The sequence below is a fragment of the Dasypus novemcinctus genome, chromosome 1 (genome assembly GCF_030445035.2).
Source record: "Dasypus novemcinctus isolate mDasNov1 chromosome 1, mDasNov1.1.hap2, whole genome shotgun sequence".
Lineage (NCBI taxonomy): Eukaryota > Metazoa > Chordata > Mammalia > Cingulata > Dasypodidae > Dasypus > Dasypus novemcinctus.
The window spans coordinates 30,165,783-30,186,579 of record NC_080673.1 but is presented as its reverse complement, the minus strand read 5'-3'; the positions used below and the strand labels follow the sequence as shown (position 1 = coordinate 30,186,579).

Here is a 20,797-nt window from a genome sequence, read left to right as displayed (position 1 = left end):
GTACTTCACTGTCCTGAAGTTCCTGTCCTTAGATTTAGAATACTGCATTAGCCTCCTAAGTATTATCTCCCCTCTGTCTGCATAGAATTTAATCTTAACAACCACCAAATTGATCCTTTTTCAATGAGAATCAGATCTAATCACATATTTGGTCAAAATCTCCAAGGGCTTCTAACACTCAGAATTAAATGCAGCTAGCCTTACCTCTCCAAACTAATTTCCTACTCCTCAATATTTCTTCTTCAAATATTACATCATTTCTGTTCAGAGACTTTACATGTATGTTTCATTCTATCAAAAATGGATTTCCCCAGGTCTTGGCTTGATGGGTCTCTCATTTTTATTTCCAAATAATATCATGTTTTCAAAAATGCACTGCCATAGTTCTTGCTATCAATTTGTATTCTACATCTTCCTGAGGTTTTTATGCATTTAGTAGACTTGAATCAGCTGCTGTAATTCTGGTTTCCCTGAGTACTTTTAAGTATTAGACTCTAGGCCTTGAAATAAGAAAACCCAATGTTAAACCTTGTGATCTAATCCAGGACCTACTTGATAAGTTTCTGCTCAGCTCCTGCAGACTGTCCTTTAGTTTGCATTGCATAATTTTCAGATTTCATGCTCTACTAATGTCTATAAATTCCTGCTTTAAAGGATTATTAAAGACAGTGTAAGTGCTGTACATAAAGTTCCTAGTAGATTTTCTGGCAAAAAAAGTAGTAAAGAGTGTCTACTATTACTACTATTGCTCTTCAAATAAGATTCATGAGATTTCTAAATAGGAAAACTTAGTACCTCTTGAACTAATGAGAATCTCTTTAAGAGTCCAGAACCAATTTTCTTATTTAGATTGCCTTAGAATAACCCAGAAATCAGGGTGGTTTGGATTTACCCCAGAGAAAGTGAAGGTAAGGGCACAAGGGGGCTAAAGTAAAAGGGAAATACTGGTACAGCTCAAAGAACCTGAGCATCTAGGCTGGTCAATTGACCTGCTGATAATATCTGCCCTTGTTTTCCTCTAGCTGACTGTGTATGAAAAAGAAAAAAAAAAAAAAAGATTGCAAATGATTTGAGAATTCCCTGCAAAATGCCTAAATGCTACTATTCAAAGTGCCTTAGGGGGCTTGTTTCCTTTTCTGAAATAAATCATACCATAATGCAACAAGTTTCCCCCTCAGAAAAAGATAGTATGGAAGAAGCCATAGTGTAGCCTTAGAAGGGAACTATAGACTGAAAACACATTACAGCGCATTACAATTCAATCACAGCTTCACTTATTGTTTTGGAAAGGCATTTATATTGCACTTATTACCTAGTACCTGTTAAAGCTGTTTATGGAAAACACAAGGAAGAAATAATTTTTATGCTCCTTTTAGTTTGCTATAAATTCAGAAACAATTTTGCTTGAACAGCTGATCTGTGAATTAATAATGAGAGACTATAACTTTTTTTCACTACAGTATGTCAAGTACTTCCTTTGTGTTTAAAAATTGATGAGGCTCAAAACTCCATTTCTTTATATAAAACAGATTTCAAAGGCATATGGGGCAATCACCACTTCCTTCACATGGCAAGTTCCTCCCAAACTTATGCTTTGGCTAGTAAAAAACAATAAACAAACAAATATTAATAAATAAAACAGCTTGGCTTAGCTTTGAGTTTGGTGTGAAATAAAACAATCTTTCTTTAAGACCCTCCTGAATCATGGGAAGAACAATTTCTAGTAAAATACAAAAACCTTATCTCAGAAACCCTGGCTTTCTAAAGAAACACTTAACCAATTCTTTTCCTAATGTAAATAAATCACTTAATTGTTCTCATTGGGTCTATGTTTTTAGATTTTACATTGATTATTCTTGAATTGTGATACTTCTTTCTCTCCATTACATTTTCCATTCAGTGGTAGCATCAATTTATGAAGACAAAAGGCATTTATGAAATGTACATCATTGGGTGATATAATAGATGTACGCCCAGATCAAAATAAACTCTTTTCCACATATGATACATTGGCCCTGCCCATGTACATGTCCATAGCTGATCCAAAATCAATTTGTAGGTGGTCTGTGGCAGTAGACAGGGCTTTACCTATCCCAGAATTATATATTGCTTACTATCAAAGGGAAAAAGTAAAGCTTATATTGGACTTAAAAGCTTGTCTAGATAATCCATGTAGTAACAGTACTTTTTAAAGTAGTTTTGAAACAATTATTTTGCCTTTGGAAATAGATTGGTTAATTTACTTGGAATAATTGCTTTCTTTTTCCTGGAGACATAGGGGCAAAAAGTGAATATTATAAAGTTCTAAATATGACTAGACTTTCCTTTTTTTAGGGTTTTGTTTTTGAGTAGTGGGGAGAGCACTTCTGAAACAGTTTCTAGATACGATTTGCATTTCTTTTTATTTAAAGTAATACTTAAACCTCCTGTTTCCAACTAATTTTTTGTAACTATTCAGTCACTAATTGTAGGTACTGGAATTTAAGCCAGAAAGTAACAGAGCACTACTTGTGGATCTTTGCAAAACACATCCTGCAAATGAGCTTCACTTTTAATAATTTTAAAGAGAGAAAGTTGTTATATGATTCTGGAATTCTTTTAGCAGTAGACCATAGAGTTATTAATAGAAAATGAGAAGCTAGGAAAGTATACTTCTTATATGAGAACTGTCCTTCGCTTTATTTAATGTTCAAATTTTCAATATTTAAATACTAGATATCAAATACCAGATACAAAGAATATGGTTTATTTCTGCTTCTGACAGAATGTCAACAGAGTGGTGAATTGACCTGCATTATAGGTGTTATAATCTCTGAATGATTATGTATTGTGTTTTTTTAATTGTTAATATCTGTTGTGATTTATTTCTTAGTGACCAAGAGATTAATAATGAATTAACACTTTTTATTATTTTGTTCACTGTACTTTTTCATTTCTGTATTTATAAGTTCTTTTCATCTGTTTTCTGGTCTAAACATATCTTTAGCTCTATATTTCTACTTCCACCAGATTAAAAATTAACAACAGCAGTTGTAGAAGAACAATTAGAAAATTATAAATTGAGGCTCTTTTCTGCTCTCCTTTTATGCATGAATGTATTTGTAAACAGTGAAAGGAAGTTTCCTTCAGTAATGTTATATTTACAGATCAGTATCTTTAATCAGACCACCTACTTTGTGTGATTTCATTCTGTACAACAGAAATAAGAAGTATCTAAAAATGCAAGCAAAACAATTCTTTCCCTCTGTCCCATACTAAGTCCCCTCTCAGCCTGAAGAAGTCAGAGTGGACATCATCCCAAATCTCTCAAGTCTGAGAAAAGAACAAACATAAGGGGGAAGTGTAACAACAGATCAAAGTAGATTTATTGTTATTATAGTTATTATCTTGTGTTAACTGAGTAGCTTTTAACTATAGTGGTTGTCAGGAGTTCAGATGGGAGGGGGAGCAATGAATGGGTGGAACCTGGGACATTTTTAGGGCAGTGAAACTGTTCTACAGGATTTGGTAATGACTAAGACGTGGTATTATACATTTGTCCAATTTATAAAACTGTGTGTCACAAAATATAAACCATAATGTAAACTACAAAATTTGGTTAGCACCAAGGCTTCAAAATTGGTTTATCAATTGTAAAAATTAATGTAAAACTTTACATTAATGTAAAACTTTAATAATAGGGGAATTTAATAATAGGGGAAATTGAATGTGTAAGGGAGAAGTTATATGGAAAACATGTAATTTTCTTGTAAATGTGTTTTAATAACTATGCTATTCCAAAGAATGTTTGCCTCCTTTCAAAGAAGGATTAATACATTTTTAGTTCTCATAAAACCCTCCTAGCATTTTAGAAAAGACCAGCAGAGTGTCAGATGTTTTGGTCTGAGGCAATGTCAGGACCTTAGAGTTTGCTTTAGAGCTGGAGGGACTTTGGAGATGATCTGATTCAATCCTTTCATTTTACAGATGAAAATTGTGACTCCCAGCGAGATTAAAGGATATACCTGAAATCACACAGCTCATTTATTGAAGATCTTGGATTAGATCTTATGTTCCTAACTTCTATTCTGTTTCTCCTTCAGGAGTGAGGTGGTCAAGAAAGAGTTTAAAGATAACGAGAGAATTATATTACTCTTACCTTTAAAATCAGTAAATAAAGAAAATGAAAGGTAAACTATTTAAGAGCTGATTTTCTACAACAAATAGTGCTGGAAAAACATCATGTTTAAAGAAAATGTGCATCATTTTCTAGCTAGCATCTATATCTGTACTATTCGCTTAATATTATTTGCATCGTGTAAATTTTAATCATTTTTCTATCAGTATACCATTCACTATATACAATGATTAAATTCACTATATTTAATAAACTACCTATAGTAATTATTTTCAAATAATACTTAGTTAACACCCATTGTCTGTTATATAATGCAGAGTGACCAGTTCATCAAATTCTAACCCTTACCTCCAGAATCTCAATATCTAGAGTAGTACAAAGATAAATGCCAGCCTCTAGTATAAAGCCTGATATGATAAATGTTTAATAGCTCTACTTAGAGTCAATTTTGAGATTCCAGGAAATGGAAAGAATATTATAGATGCAGGTAGCAGACAATACAGGAAAAATACGAAAATACTCTTAAAGTAACAGGTGTTATTTGGGGTGGGCTTTAACAAAAGGACAAAAACTTGCAGGCATCTATGAACATGTTTATTTTCAGCACAGATTTGTTCTGAGTCTCCTCCCACCACATGTTTCTCCCCTCTCCAAGTGCCAGGAAACACATCTAATAGAAGGAAAATTTTTTTATTTCAATTACAAAGAAAAGTAAAACAATCCTACTTTCCTTCTGATTTCTATTTATAATGGACATAAAAATATTTTTATACAAATTAGTTACCTAGTGGTCTCTAGCCACACTAAAAATATTCGTCAACTGTCTCAGAGAATTCACCAGAAAACAGTCTGAAAGGAATTATGTTCCTTTTCACAGGACATGTTAAATATAACTTATATCAAGATTTTGACTACAGATTTTAATAAAATTTTAAAGGCCTATATTATTGCTGAGATGAAAGCGTAAATAAATTATTTACTCTAAATGTCAATTTTCACTGATATGCAGACATTAGGAATATTCAAAATAGGTTTCTAATACAAATTAGACAACACTAAGTTAGACACTAAATGTTCAATAGTGAAGATAACTTTAAAATTTTGCCCAAATCTCAAGCTGTTTCCTTAGGACAGTGTTTCCTTTCTTTTTCATTAACTTAACTTTTAATAGAAGTGTTCCCTGCTCTTGCTGACCTTTGTGTTACAGGCTGCATCATCCACAGAACGTACCTCTCAGATCTTCTACTGCAGAGAACCTAATTGACTGAGTGTCCCAGCTACTGAGCTCTGCAATCCATAGCTGCCTTTGTGAAATGACCATGCTCTACACAGCCTGCTCTGAGACAATAACTAAGCATATTACCAATACCAAAACAGGTCTGCTTCAGATAGGTCTGGGACTTCTCTGAAAGGGCACTTGTGGCTCCAGGACTTTCCAACAATGTTGCTAAAATATCTTTGTACTAAATGTGCCTAAGACACTGCACTAACTAATTTCCTTTCTTAACACCCTTACCTTCATTCTGGTTAGATAGTGCTCTCAATCTTGCTCATTTGCCTCGCCACTTTTTCTCACAGGCGTTCCTTCCAATAAATTATTTGCATGTCTACTTGGAGTGTGCTTCTCAAAGGACCCAGATTAACATAACACGTACACACATGTGTGTGTGTGCACATATAGCACAGAGACAATGTTTGATTACAATTCATAAATGTGACAAGCACATTTCAACAAGAGCAGTAATAACTAATGGTGAAGCTCTGTCTTTGTGGTAAGCAACCAGAACTAGACCGTCATTTAGCAACTCAAAAACTATTCAAATGGGTCAATAAATGCAGCACTATACTCTTACCATGCTGAAACAACTGGGTTTCCCAAAGGAGCTACTCTGATTATAAAAGTAACTATGCCATAACTTTTCATTTAAACATTCCTTTATACACACTACTTCTGCTATGTACAATAAATTTTCTCCTTTTTTTTCTCCTTGTTTGACGGGTAAACTATTCCTATGTAATATTTTTGTAGTGGTTACAAGGATAACAGAGAGTAATAGGCAGCAAGATAACAAGACATATTGGAATGCAACTGATTGGAAAGAAATTTTCCCAACCCTGCAGTCCCAACAAGAGCACCAAATGTCTGCTGATAACCCTTAAAATAGGATAAAGATACAGGCAGGCACTTTGCCATGCTTCTTCCAGGGGATCTATATACTCTCCTGGATTCTCTCAGCCTTTCTGGAGATTGTGGCTAGTGCCTGCTTGCTCAGTAATGTAAGAAACCAGTAAATATTATGAGTGTTTACAGGAGAAGGAATGAAATGATGTTCAATATTCTCAGCAAACTATGGCCTAACAATCTTTTTTATTGTGGTAAGATATATACAACAAAAAATTTCCCATTTTAACTACTTTTAAGTATACAATTCTGTGGCATTGATTACATGAAAATGTTATACTACTATCACCACCATCCATTATCAAAACTTTTCTATCAATCCAAAGAGAAACTCTACCCAGTAAGCATTGACTTCCCGTTATCTCCACCTCACTCCTGATAACCTGTAATTCACTCCCCATGTCTATGCATTTGCACATTTTTGTTATTTCATATAATACCTACCCTTTTGTTTCTGACTAATTTCACTCAACATGATGTTTTCAAATCCATGCATGTAGTAGCATGTTGAAAAATTCATACCTATTTACAGCTGAATAATATTCCAATATGTATAAATACCATATTTTGTTTATCCATTCATCTGTTGAGAGACACTTGAATTATGTCCACCTTTTGGCTATTGTGATTAATGCTGCTATGAACATTGGTAAACAAATATCAGTTCAAGTCCTTGCTTAGCTTTTTTGGGGGTATATAACTAGCAGTTGGATTGCAGAGCCATTTGCTCATTCTGTGTTTAACTTTTTGAAGAACTGTCAAACTTTTTCAAAGAAGCAGCACCATTTTACATTTCTATTGGTAATGTACAAGGGTTTTTCTTTTTCTGCATCTTCACCAACACTTATTTTCCATTTTTAAAAGATAATTAACATTCTAGCAATTGTGAATAGGTAACCCATTATGGTTTTAATATAACCTAATGTCTAATGATATTGAGCATGTTTTCATGTTCCTATTGGCTAATTGTACGTCATATTTGGAGAAATGTCTAAGTGTTTTGCTCGCTTTTCACATTGGGTTTTTGTCTTTTTGTGATAGGAATCCTTACATATTCTGGATATTAATGTTTAGCAAATATAAAATCTCCAAATATTTTCTCTCATTCTGTACGTTGTCTTTTTGGTTTCTTGATAATGTTCTTTCAAACCAAGTGTTTAATTTTGATGAGGTCCAATTTATCAATTTTTGCTGTGGTGGTTGCTCATGTTTTGGTGTAAAAACTGAGACTCCACTGTGTAATAAGTGGTTTTGCAGTTGCTCTGTAGTATCCTAGAAAATCTTTATGGTTTTAGTTTTTATATTTAAGTCACTGATTCATTTTGAGTTAATTTTTGTATATGATATGGGGAAGTGGTCCACTTTCATTCTTTGTGATGGGATCTCTTGTCTTCCCAGCACTATTTGTTGAAGAGACTATTTATGGATATGACATGCCTGTCAAATTCAATTGACCATAGATGTGTGGGATTATTTCTGCACTGTCATTTAGGGTGATGCTGGATTCATCAACTGAGTTTGGAAGTGTTTCTTATTCTTAACTTTTTTGAAAGAGTTTGAGAAGTTGGTGTTAATTCTTTGAATTTTTGGTATAATTCAGTAGTGAAGCAATGTGGTTCTGGATATTTCTTTTTTGGAAGTTTTTTGGCTTTTTAAAAAAAGATTTTATTTATTTATTTTCTCTCCTTCCCCTCCTCCCGCCCAGCTGTTTTTGCTGTCTGTGTTAGCTTCTCTTCTCATTTTCTCTCCTCTAAGAGTCACCGGGATTCAATTCTGATGACCTCTGATGAGAGAAGTTCCCTGTCAATTGCACCACCTCATTTCCTGGTTTCTACTGTGCTTCACCTTGATTCTCTCCTTGTCCCTTTTTTGATGCATCATCATTTTTCTGCGTGACTTATTTGCATGGGGCACTGGCTCACCATATGGGCACTCAGCGGGCACTGGCTTGCTGCACAGGCACGCTTTCTCTTCTTTTTCACCAGGAGGCCCCAAGGATCAAACTCAGGTCCTCCCACATGGCAGGTGAAAGCTCTAACACTTGAGCTATACCCATTTCTCTTTGTCAGAAGTTTGGACCACTGATTCAACCTTTTTATATTTATAGGTCTGTTGAGATCTTCTATTTCTTTTTGAGTCAGTTTGGGTAGTTTTTAAATCTAAGAATCTGTTCTTTTAATCTAAATTATCTAATTGGTTGGTGTAAATTACTTGTAGTATCCTTTTATAATATTTTTTTTAATTTCTGAAAAGTAGGTAGTAATGTCCCCTTTTGATTTCCTGTTTTAATTATTTGCCACTTTTCTTTACTCATCAGAACAGCTAAAGTTTTGTCAAATTTATTATTTAAAGAATCAGTTTTGCTTTCATTGATTTCATCTATGATTTTTGTTATCTCTATTTCATTTACCTTTGCACTAATCTTTATTTTATTCTAATTGTTCACTTTGGTTTTAGATTGCTGGCTTTTTTTACTAGTTTCTCAAGGTCCGAGGTTAGCTTACTGATACAAACTATTTCCTTTTTTTTAATGTAAGCATTTACATTTATAAATTTTTCCATGTCACTGTTTTTTCTGTATCCCATAAGATTTTGGTGTGTTTTATTTTCATTTTCTTTCATCTCAAAGTATTTTTTAAATTTTCATTTTGATTTATTAATTGGTCCATTGATTGCTTAAGTGCATATTGTTTATTTTCCAGTTCTCCTTCTATTATTGATTCCTTGTTTGATTCCCTTGTAGTTGAAGAACTTTTGTATGATTCCAATAATTTTACATTTATTGAGACTTATTTATGGTCTAACTCATGGTGCACCCTATAGAATATCCATGTGCATCTGAAAAAAATGTGTATTCTGCTGTTGTTTGAAGAGCTTTCTGTATACCTATTAGTTCTAATTGTATACAGTATTCAAAACTTGAAATTTTTTATTGACGTTCTGTCTAGATGTTCTATTCATTATTGAAAGTGGTGAATTTACATCTCCTACTATTAATGTGGAACTATATATCTCTCCCCACAAATCCATCAACATTTGCATCATCCATTTTGAGTCTCTCTTGTTAGGTCATATATGCTTATAATTGTTAGATATTCTTGGAAAATTGAACTATCTATTAATATATAATGTCGTTGTTTGTCCTTCTAATAGTTTTTTACTTAAAATCTATTTTTGTTATTATTAGTTTAGTCACACTTCTCTTTTTTTTAAAAAGATTTATTTATTTATTTATTTCTCTCCCCTTCCCCGCCCCCCCACTCCAGTTGTCTCTTCTCTGTGTCTATTTGCTGCGTCTTCTTTGTCCACTTCTGTTGTTGTGAGCGGCATGGGAATCTGTGTTTCTTTGTGTTGCATCATCTTGTTGTGTCAGCTCTCCATGTGTGCAGCAACATTCCTGGGCAGGCTGCACTTTCTTTCACGCTGGGCAGCTCTCCTTATGGGGTGCACTCCTTGTGCGTGAGGCTCCCCTATGCGGGGGACACGTGTGCGTGGCATGGCACTCCTTGGGTGCATCAGCATTGCACATGGGCCAGCTCCACACAGGTGAAGGAGGCCCAGGGTTTGAACTGCAGACCTCCCATGTGGTAGACGGACGCCCTAACCACTGGGCCAAGTCCGCCACCCACACTTCTCTTTTGATTACTATTGTCATGGAATTTTTTCCCCGTCTTTCAGTTTCAAAATACCTTGTCACTGAATTTAAGATGAGTCTCTTGTAAACAGCATATAATAGTGTCATGTTTTATCATTCATTATGCCAAATTCTTACTTTTGACTGCAGAGTTTATTCCATTTATATTTAAAGTAGTATCTGATAATACAGTATTAACTTCTGCCATTTTGATATGTTTTTATAATTTTTAAATTTTTTGTTCTTGAATTCTTCTATTGCTGCCTAAATTTGTACTTAGTTGATCTTCTGAAATGGGTCATTCATAATCTCGTCTTATATCCTTTTGTACAAACTTTTCCAGATATTTTCTTTGTGGTTAGTGTAGGGCTTAAATTTAATATCCTAACCCTATAAAAATCTCATTTAATTAAATTAAATAGCATATAAAGCCTATGTTCCTGTTCCCCTTCATACCCCCATGGTTATGTTGTTCTTGTCACAAATTGCATCTTTATATATTGTGCTTCCAAAACTTTACATTTGTCACTACTGTTTATGCATTTGGTATTTAGAGCCTGAAAGAAGTAAAACAAGGTGTTACAAACCATAAAAACAAAAATATTGGCACTTACATTTACCCATGTCTTTACCTTTTACTTGAGATCTTTATTTCTGTATGAAACTTTGTTCTATGCTCTTGTTTCCTTTCCTTTCAATCTGAAGAACTCCCTTTAACCTTTCTATTAGGGCCATTCTAGTGGCAATGAACTCCCTCAGCTGTTGTTTATCTGGGAATGTCTTAATCTCTCCCCTATTTCTGAAAGGTAGTTATGGTGGGCACTGAATTTTTGGTTGGCAATTGTATTTTTCTGTTAGCACTTTAAATATGTCATCCCGCTGTCTTTTTGCTTCCAGGACTTTTGATGGTATGCTTAATTGGTGGCCCACGGGTATCTTAGGCTCTGTTCACTTTTCTTAATACTTTTTCTTTCTGCTCCCTTGATTAATTTCAAGTGTTTCATCTTCAAGGTCACTCATTTTTGCTTTTGCCAGTTCTGCTGGTGAAACCCCTCTGGGTATTTTTAAATTTTAGTTACTGTGATTTTCAGCTCTGTTGGTTTCTTTTTCATGATTTTAATTTCTTTGTTGAAATTCTTATATTTTTCAAACATTGTTTTCCTAATTGCCTTTAATTCTTTGGCTATGTTTTACTTTAGCTTTTTGAGTATATTTAAAAGTTTTTGTAAAGACTTTCTCTGATATATTCAAAGTTGAGACAATTTTGTTGATAATCTGATGTTTAATTTTGTTCCTTTGAAGGGGCCATCATTTTGTATACCTTGTAATCATTTATTGCACACTGGATATTTTGATATGTTAATATGTTAACTCTGTACTAGTCACTTAGGTTTCAGTTCCTCAAGATTTTATCCAGCTATTATGACATATATTTCCTTGAATGTCAGTAACTAGCAACAACAACTAAAAAGATATAACAGGAAAGAAAACAAGGTACAATAGGAAAAAAGAAAGCATTTCTCATAGTCTTTGCAGAGTGCCTCTTTGCTGACTGCTGCTCACACTTCATAGCTTAAGCAGTCTAACTTAACATAATGCATTAATAGATATTTATGTTAATCTATATTATTGGATTGTTAAATTCTTGAGGGCCATTCTCCTTTGGAATATGTATGTTAATGGTTTACTATCAAAGCACTCTATCCATCTATACCAATGTTTACCTACAGATGTTTCTATTTTGACTGCCAAAAAATAGGAACTTTTAGCTCATTCAAAATAATTAGAACTATTAACACTTCCTTGAAATAGGGGAAAGTAAAATCATTTCCTAAGTAGTTTCAAGATTACATAAGAAAGATTTTGAAAGCTTTGTAAGTAACATCTAATGGTTCAGTCATCACCTTGTTTAGCATTTTGAATTTCTATGCACTGAGTAATAAGCTACATAATGGGAATAAAAATAAAGAATTGTGATTTTATTAAGGGCCTTATTTTTATGGCAAAGAAAAATATGTGAACAATTTTTTTGTGTGAATTGTGTTCTACTCTCATAGAAGCTTTTATAGAATTCCACAGAAATACAATTTGGATGGAGTGGAATAGGTGTAACAGAGGTGGCATCAAAAGGAATAGACAGAATGAAACATAAAGAGAGTTTGGCACTGTGAGTAGTTTGGACAGAGCGCAAGGTGAATATTAGGAAGCAGCAGCTGGTGAAGGAGGAAGGTACAGAAAAAGGACTAGGTTGTAAATGACCTTAAATCCTATGTAAAATACTCTGTTATCTGTTCTACAAATGATGGCTATTATTGGAATATTTGAAACAATGACTTGATCTTAAATGTCATGTGAGTAGTCAAAGAAAATTAGATTCAGAATATATTTTGGTGTTGGCATCAATAGCATTTGGTGAACTTTCGAAGGTGGGAAGTAAACTGATGGATGGGTTGTCCACCTGGAAGCAGAAGTCAATACACAGGAGTTGGCATGGAGAAGAAAGTCATAAGTAAGACTCAGTATTTTTTGAAAACTGGTAGATGACATACTGTTAAATAACAATAAATAAAGAGTTGAAAGCAATACACTTGAGATACTGGTCTGTATATGGCTAAAGAATATATGCCTTCCACTATATTGGTAGAAGACCAATGATTCATAAAAAATTGTGTGGAAACAACAGAGAAGGCAAACAACTCTCTCTCCCATTCCCACACATTTCAAAGATTTATACAGGAGAATACCAGGCACATGTTCAAAGAACTTTCATTAAAGGAAAGAAAAATGAAAAAAAAAAATGCTTGAAAAAAGCTGTAAATAAAGGGAAATTTAAGTCAAATAGCTCTTCTATAAAAAGAGATAATGCTGAGCCATCCAAAGTAATTCTGACTATGAGCTCATCTGGCCTTTTGAGGTTCACATTTATATGTAAGTGGGCCAATGTACATACTTACTCTTTTTTTCTTTTATATACATACTGTACCAGAGAGAAAATAACAAATGCTGCTGAGAAATAAGTGAGCAGCTCATTGTACTAGATGAATTGATAGTGAAAATGAATATTCCACTCAACAAAGCATTTTATCTAAAATCTTTTATACGTTGCCATTTAATTTCCCCTTTTATCTCTTGCAAATAATAAAAAATAGACCTCACAGTTAATTTCTGATATGGCTATAGAATATTGTTTTTATAACAACAATGAAGAAAATATTTGTAAAAGGCTGATGAACACCAGGGATTAATTTTCAGTTCTATAATTTTCAGTTTAGAAATCAAAATGAATAAAAGATAATTTGGCTAAATTAAAGCATATCACTACTATACAAGCATTCAAAAGTAAAATAAATTAATGAATCTAATGTAATACATTAATTACTATAATTCAGATGCTTGATTTGTTTACAGAAGGTTTAAAAATCACATGTAAAATAATGATTTGAAAGAAACAGGCAATCTTCTCTTATAGCATAGTTTAGACATGGGAATCCATTTTATAGTCATTTGTTTCCCTAATAATAGTTGAAATGGCAGTAGAAATTGAATTCTTTCTAAAGCCTAACTTGGTATTATTTGATACTGAATACAAATATTATTGGTCACAAAGAATTTTTAATGCACAAACTGTTAAGGGGGACACTCTTTCGTTTATGATGGAAATAATGAATAAGGATGTTTATTTCCTATTGGAAATAATTTAAGCTTTTAAGTGCCAGAACATTGTAATTATCCAGTCATTAGAAACATATTATAATCAAAATAAATTAATTGATTCAATGCTTTACAGTATGTGCTATTCAGTGCACATTAAAAATGAACTTTACTTTAAAAAACTGTTCATAAAATAAGTTTAAGAAGCATATCTGACCATATAATTGCTGTAACATCCCTCCAAAACAAACAAACAAAAAAACAAAACAAATATTTACCTAGAAAAAAGAAAATTTAAATGAAGGTGTGTGAGTGTGTGCATGTGTGAGTGTGCATGTGTGGTGGGGATGAGGAAGTCAGGTCATGGGGTATGGACAGTAGAGCAAGGCGGTTAAGAACATGTGTGCTCCACCAAAACTGTTGGTTTGAATCTGGCATCTAAAGTTGAATAACCACCTGAACTTGAATAAGCCACTTCCTCTCTCTTTGATTCTGTTTTCATATTCTTGATATGGTTCTTATAATTAAAATAGGTTAAAACATTACCTTGAAAAATTTAAGCATTCAATAATGCAAGTTATTTGTGAAGCGATGTTAAAAAATATTTGGTATATGTTAGGTCATAGGCACCAACCAGTTAGAATGTAGGGCACCTTATTTATATCTGCTGAATACAAGTCTTGATTATTTAATACACATACATATGTGCACATTTCCAAATACATACAAGGTGATTTGAAATTAATTAGCACTTTTATGTTTTTTTTAAACAAAACTTATTTTATATATGCCCAAGACACCTTTTTTTCATTTAAATCAGGTGTCAGGATTCAGCAAAGACTCAGGAATGGCCAAGTGAACTGACTATGAGCGAGGCATTTACTTATCCCATAGTCTGACACATTTTCTGTAATTGACTGAAGACAAATTATTGCCATTTTCAGAAACTGAATGGCCTCACATAGGAAGATAATGCCAACCTATGCAATTTCTGCCAATATTGATAGAGTCACAGAGAAGAATAAGATGACCTTGCAGATACCCTGACAATGACAAGGCTCCCTTTTTTTAAATAAGAAAGAGAATAACCATAATGTTCTAGAAGAGGCACTAAAATGAACATGTCATCATTGCACATGTAAGGGATTCACCAACATAAAGGTCTTTTTCTCATTCAATTTTGCAGAGACCACAATAAGTGGAATAATGTATCTGGACTTGCAGATGAAGTACTTATGTGTCCCCTAGAGTTACAGAAAATTTCTCAGAGTTCATTTCCCAGGAGAAAATGTTTCTGTCTTGCTTTCCTCAAGCTGTTCTAAGCTACCTAATGAACATCTACCATGCTCCTAACTTGGTCATTTTACTTCCACCTTGATCTGCCTCTGTATCTGTCAAATTTCTCAACTTGATGACTTTTATTTTAGAGATTACTGTTTTTATCATCTTCTTCTTTAAGCCTTGAACAAATGAAGGTCTCCATCATGGCCGTGACTGCAACCATTGACGATGTTTTACTTAAAAGGGTCTAAGATGACTTGTACTATAAGATTGATGGTTCCAGTATTAGATCAGAGGCTCCTATTGAGCATGAAAGATATAACTTTTAAGAGGTTATTTTCAAATTTGCTTTGTGAACACACTAATATGTAACCTAGTTAAATGAGTAACACATTTTGAGAGCTTTCAAACATTTAGTTGCCTGATACTCATTAGGTAATAAAGATACAAATTCATTGAATTAATTTGACACTGCCATTTAAAAAAATAATCCTCCAGTATTACATTTTACAGGTATTTATTTGGAATTCCCTCTGTCATCTTTGTTACATATTAAACTCTTTTCAGAAATAGTAATCATTAGGATGAAGGTGGGCCCCACATTAATTACTAAAAACTAGTTTGATACTAAATTAAAACTGAGAAGCTCAATAAAACATTTGCTCCAATATACATTGAATTGAACCAGACAATTTTCACTGAGTTAATGTCTCCAGGGCATGTTTAGAATTATGTGAGATACATAACTCTCAAACAAGCAACCTAGGAGATTTAGAATGATAGAAAAAAAATAGATTTCTTCAAGCCTTAGAAGAATTGCACAAACCCACATTTTTCTCTAAGAAGAAAAAATTCATCAGCACTTTCATTTAAAAGGGAAATTTTTTATTTCATTTAGAATTTGAAATGTGATTGCACAAAATTTTGGGTATATTGCAATTCTTCTGGTGAGATATAAGGCACTCAATGGAACTAATCCAAGACGTGTGAATCCTCAGATTTTGAACCTCTTCACATATCTTGTTTGCTGCCAAGTATAATTTGTTTTCTCAACAGTACCAATATTAAAACTCTGAATTAAAATAAATGGCTAACAAGACTTCTTAAGCTTTATAAATTATTTAATAAAATGTACCCAGTGTCCAATGCAGATGACATGCTGTTCATTGTGTTTCAATTAAATGATTTCATTTTTTAAAAGTATTAAACTCTTTTCAGAAATAGTAACCAATAGGATGAAGGTAGGCCCCACATTAATTACTGAAAACTAGTTTGATACTAAGTTAAAACTGAGAAGCTCAATAAAACATTTGCTCCAATATACATTGCATTGAACCAGACAATTTTCACTGAGTTAATATCTCCAGGGCATGTTTAGAATTATGTGAAATACGTAACTCTCAAATAAGCAACCTAGGAGATTTATAATGATAGAAAAAAAATAGATTTCTTCAAACCTTAGAAGAATTGCAATATATCCAAAGCTTTGTTCAATCACGTTTCAAATTCTAAATGAAATAAAAATTTTCCCTTTTAAATAAAAGTGCTGATGAATTTTTTCTTCTTAGAGAAAAATGTGGATTTGTGCAAAACATAAGGATGTATGTCAAGACTGAATCAACAAGTGGCCCAATCTATAACTGCTGTGATTTTAGGAACTGAGAAAATGTGTACAGGTAACAATCCTATAGGTTTGACTTTACTCTTGAGCTGATTGAAGATGCCCATATGACAGAATGAAAGAGGTTAATAATTGTCAGTTCCCTGCCTCCACAGCACCTAAGACCATAGATAAGGCTTGAGTGAGCTACAAGCAGGGAATTAGCTCACCAGACAATTTTCTTCTTCATAAATAATCATCAAACTAGCCAGATATTCAAAGAAATATCCCTAAGTGCATTCCACAAACTTTTAGTGAGAGATAACGAGTATAACCATTGTAGGAGATATTGACAAATAATTCATCGTCCCCAAGTGTAGCCGTTTGGCATTGTTTATGAATTACAAAGATAGATATTGGATTATGTTTGTAAACTGGTCTGTTCCTCTGGGTGTATTAGATTGTGTTGGGTTCAGAGGTTTCACTTTTATCTCATTAAATTAAGATGGGGCTTTTGATTCGACCATATCAGTAGGCCATTGAGTCCCCGTCCTAGTGGGCAGGGACTCACAGAGAAAACAACACAGTCAAGGAAAGAGTTTGAGTTTATGCTGAAGCCCCAAGAAGTAAACACACAAGAGAACACAGAGGAATAGAGACAGCTCCATAGACACAGCAGAGTTGATGGGAAGAGAGATGAGCCTAATAGCCTAGAACTGACATTGTGGAGCAAACAGAGCAGCTAAGTCTGGAAAGAAACAAGCCCGAGAGAGTGATAAGCATTATGCCAGCCTATATTTGAGATTGAAAGAAGCTAGGAACATGGAGCCTTAAGAGGAAGGAAGGCTGAACCCTCGCAGGCATTGCCCCCTATCTTGCTTAATACTTGGTAAATGACTTTGGTGAGAAAGTACCTCTTACTGCACATTGAGGTGGACTCTTTAGGGCCTTGTGACTGTAAGCTTCTACCCCAAATAAATACCCTTTATAAAACACAACAGATTTCAGATACTTTGCATCAGCACTCCTTTTGCTGACTAATACTCCAAGAAAAAGGAAAATAACATTTGTTAATCATCTATTGTGTTCCAGGAACTGTGCAAGATGCTGAACTAATTATTGTAGCCAGAGAGAATTCAGAGACCTATGTGCCTCATGTCTCTGTCAGGTGCTCTGCCTTTTCAGTTGGTAAATGAAAAAGGATATGCAAAAACAGGGACTTATAAATAACTCGGTGAAACCTAAACAGGAAGAAACAAGCAAACAAAATGTTCACTGCACAGTGTCAGTTGCTTAGAATCACACTGTAGTAAGTGGTGGAACCAGGACCTAAATCCATTTCCTTGCAATTCCAAAGTATAAGTTCCTATTTAAAATCTTTTATTTACTTTTATTTCATATTGAACTATAGTGATATTTATAAAGCACTATGGCAAATTAAGAAAACAAACCTATATTGAATTTTCATTGGAACATGGAATTGTGTGTAGCACATACTTAATGCTTATTTCAAGGTTTTAAAATAAATATATAAAGTATACCAATAATTGGCGTAGTGTTGAATGCCCTTAACCAGAAATACATCCTGAGGAAAGTCATCATAAATGACTAGAGGAACAGAAAAAAAAGGTTGCAAGAATTAGAGAGCTTTGCAGCTTAGTAAGGAAATTGATATAATTAAGAGGATCTAAATTATAATCAGAAAGAGCACTTGAGACAAAATGAGTAGTTAAGTTGAAGCAGGAAATTATGGGTGCTTATTCAGGTAAAAGTGAGTGGTTCGCCTTGGTTAGACCATGGGTTCTGTGCAGATCAAATTGGGAAATAAGGCTGAAGGGAGGTGTTATCATAGGAGTTAGGATTTAATCTATAAGAAAAAGAAAGTCCACTATTCTTTCCTAAGGAAATTTATACCGTCAAAACTATAACTTAGAAAAATGGATCTATTCATTCTATGTTCAGGGATTTGACGTATGAAGAAAATGAGAAGAATGGAAAAAACGGTACTAGTAAATTGCATTAACAAGGTAAGGGGTATGGAAGCTCAGTTTAGGACTATGTCCTTGAGACTGGAATTAGACCTTATTAAGTTAGACATTAGCAGACAGCAAAAATTATTGTAGGATCAGGAGACTCTGCAGATGCCTAACCATATTTTTTCTCAGATCCTTCTGAAATCATTTACCTTTGTAAGAGAAAATAACCAACTGATCTCAGAGAAATTAAATAATTAAATATGGTGTTCAAGAACCCAAAGCCATTGAAAAGTTAGTTTCCAACCCAGACCTGGTGGCCTCACATCTTCACTTCTGTCAGTATATCATACAAAGAAGAAACAACGAAAATTGAAAAAGCCAATGGTACTCCAATTAGGGAAATTATAACAGATTTTTAGAATAGGTGCCTTTGAGATCAACCTTGAAGGATTTATTAGGCAATGAAGGAGCAAGGCTTTCTGCAAATAATGCAGATGGGCAAGAAAATATGGTGTAGATCTGGGGTGAGGATTTGTTTTACTTAATATAGGTCCATAAAATGAAGAGAAGCAAAGGCCATGAGGATGGGATTAAGCTATTTGAAGAGGATATCAGTTAGAGTTTTCTCTAGAAGTGAAGAAAGGGCTTGAATTCTATAATGTACTAATTAAGAACTGAATTTTTGAAGTTAGACAGAACTGAGTTTATAGTTGGTCTCAAAACGAAAAAAAGCAAACCAAATAAAACACACAAAACACATGAAAAATAAAAAAAATCAACTCAGGGAAGCCAATGTGGCTCAGTGGTTGAGAGCTGGCTTTCTGCATACGAGGTCCTGAGTTCAATATCCAGCCCCCAGGGCCTAAAAAGAAAATCCATATAACTGCTGGTTTTAAATGAGGTGATGCCTGAAAAATGTGTAAGTCAGTTTCTGGTATAGAGTAATTGCTCAGTTTTTGCGAATTATTAACAAATTATATAATAACCGTAGTAATATGAACTAAAATAACAACTGAGCAATACAATCTGAAAGTATGTAAATGATATGGTAAAATCAGACTTTAGAAACTCCTGCTTTAAAGACTATGCTAAAATTTTTAAAAAATTAATTATAGAGAAAAACTTAAAGTGACTATTGTTTGTAGGATAGAAGGAAAGCTGTAAGTTACTGATGAAATGCTATATGCAATATGAATGAATGTATTTTCAATAAATTTCTCATTTATCTGATTCATTTTTTCCTTAATTATTACATTCATTTATTTTCTGCCAACATTCAAATTCTTGATTTATTTTTGGACCTGACTTAAGAAATACCTCTGAGTTCATTATAATAAACAAGTTAATCTTTTAAAATTATATGGTAAATTTATAATAAAAATTGAAATTGAATGTTTATATAAGGTAATGTAACCTCTAATTTCCAAAGCCTTCTAAAATGATGATTCTCCAGAGTGTATCTCTTGAAAATTCACGAAATAGCAAATGTTAAATTATCAAAATAATGTAGATCTCAAATGACTGTTGTCAAATGGTTTCAATTCTACCTTCTGTTTTTAAAGTCATTTATGTCCAAAAACAATCTTCTTGAACTAATTCCATTGTTTCTCAGTGTTGAAAAATAAATTTGACATAGGTAGAGGTATTTTTTTAAAGATTTATTTATTTATTTCTCTCCTCTTCCCCCCATCCTGGTTGTCTGTTCTCTGTGTCTATTTGCTGCGTCTTCTTTGTCCACTTCTGTTGTCGTCAGCGGCACAGGAATCTGTGTTTCTTTTTGTTGCATCATCTTGCTGCATCAGCTTTCCGTGGGGGCAGCGCCATTCCTGGGCAGGCTGCACTTTCTGTCGCACTGGGCAGCTCTCCTTGCAGGCGCACTCCTTGCGCGTGGGGTTCCCCTACCCAGGGACACCCCTGCGTGGCAGGGCACTCCTTGCGCGCATCAGCACTGCGCATGGGCCAGCTCCACACGGGTCAAGGAGGCCCGGGGTTTGAACCTCGGACCTCCCATGTGGTAGACAGACGCCCTAATCACTGGGCCAAGTCCACCGCCTAGGTAGAGATATTTTATGGAAGAAAGTTGTCTAGGAAATTAAGGCTCTGAGATCTACATATTAGGCCAATGTAAAGATGTGTATATCTTAACATCATCTTCCTCTATTTTCACATTATTCTCATTTATCAATTAAATTAATTTCAGCAAGTTTTCTTCTGAAAAATTTTTTAGAGTTTTAAAATATTCTGTCTTTTATATTTATACAGCTAAGTTTTTAATAGAGAAATGAACACATGTACTGTAACTAATTAAAAATATAAGCAATTTTTCCTTTCACTCAAAATTGAGGAATCATCTTGA

The 20,797-nt window shown here is 33.8% G+C and overlaps 1 protein-coding gene across 4 annotated transcripts in view; it reads right to left on the bottom strand.

The window, feature by feature from the left end:
• FSTL5 (follistatin like 5) overlaps window positions 1-20,797 on the bottom strand; it is an 849,524-nt gene that overhangs the window by 30,401 nt on the left and 798,326 nt on the right. The window lies entirely within an intron of this gene.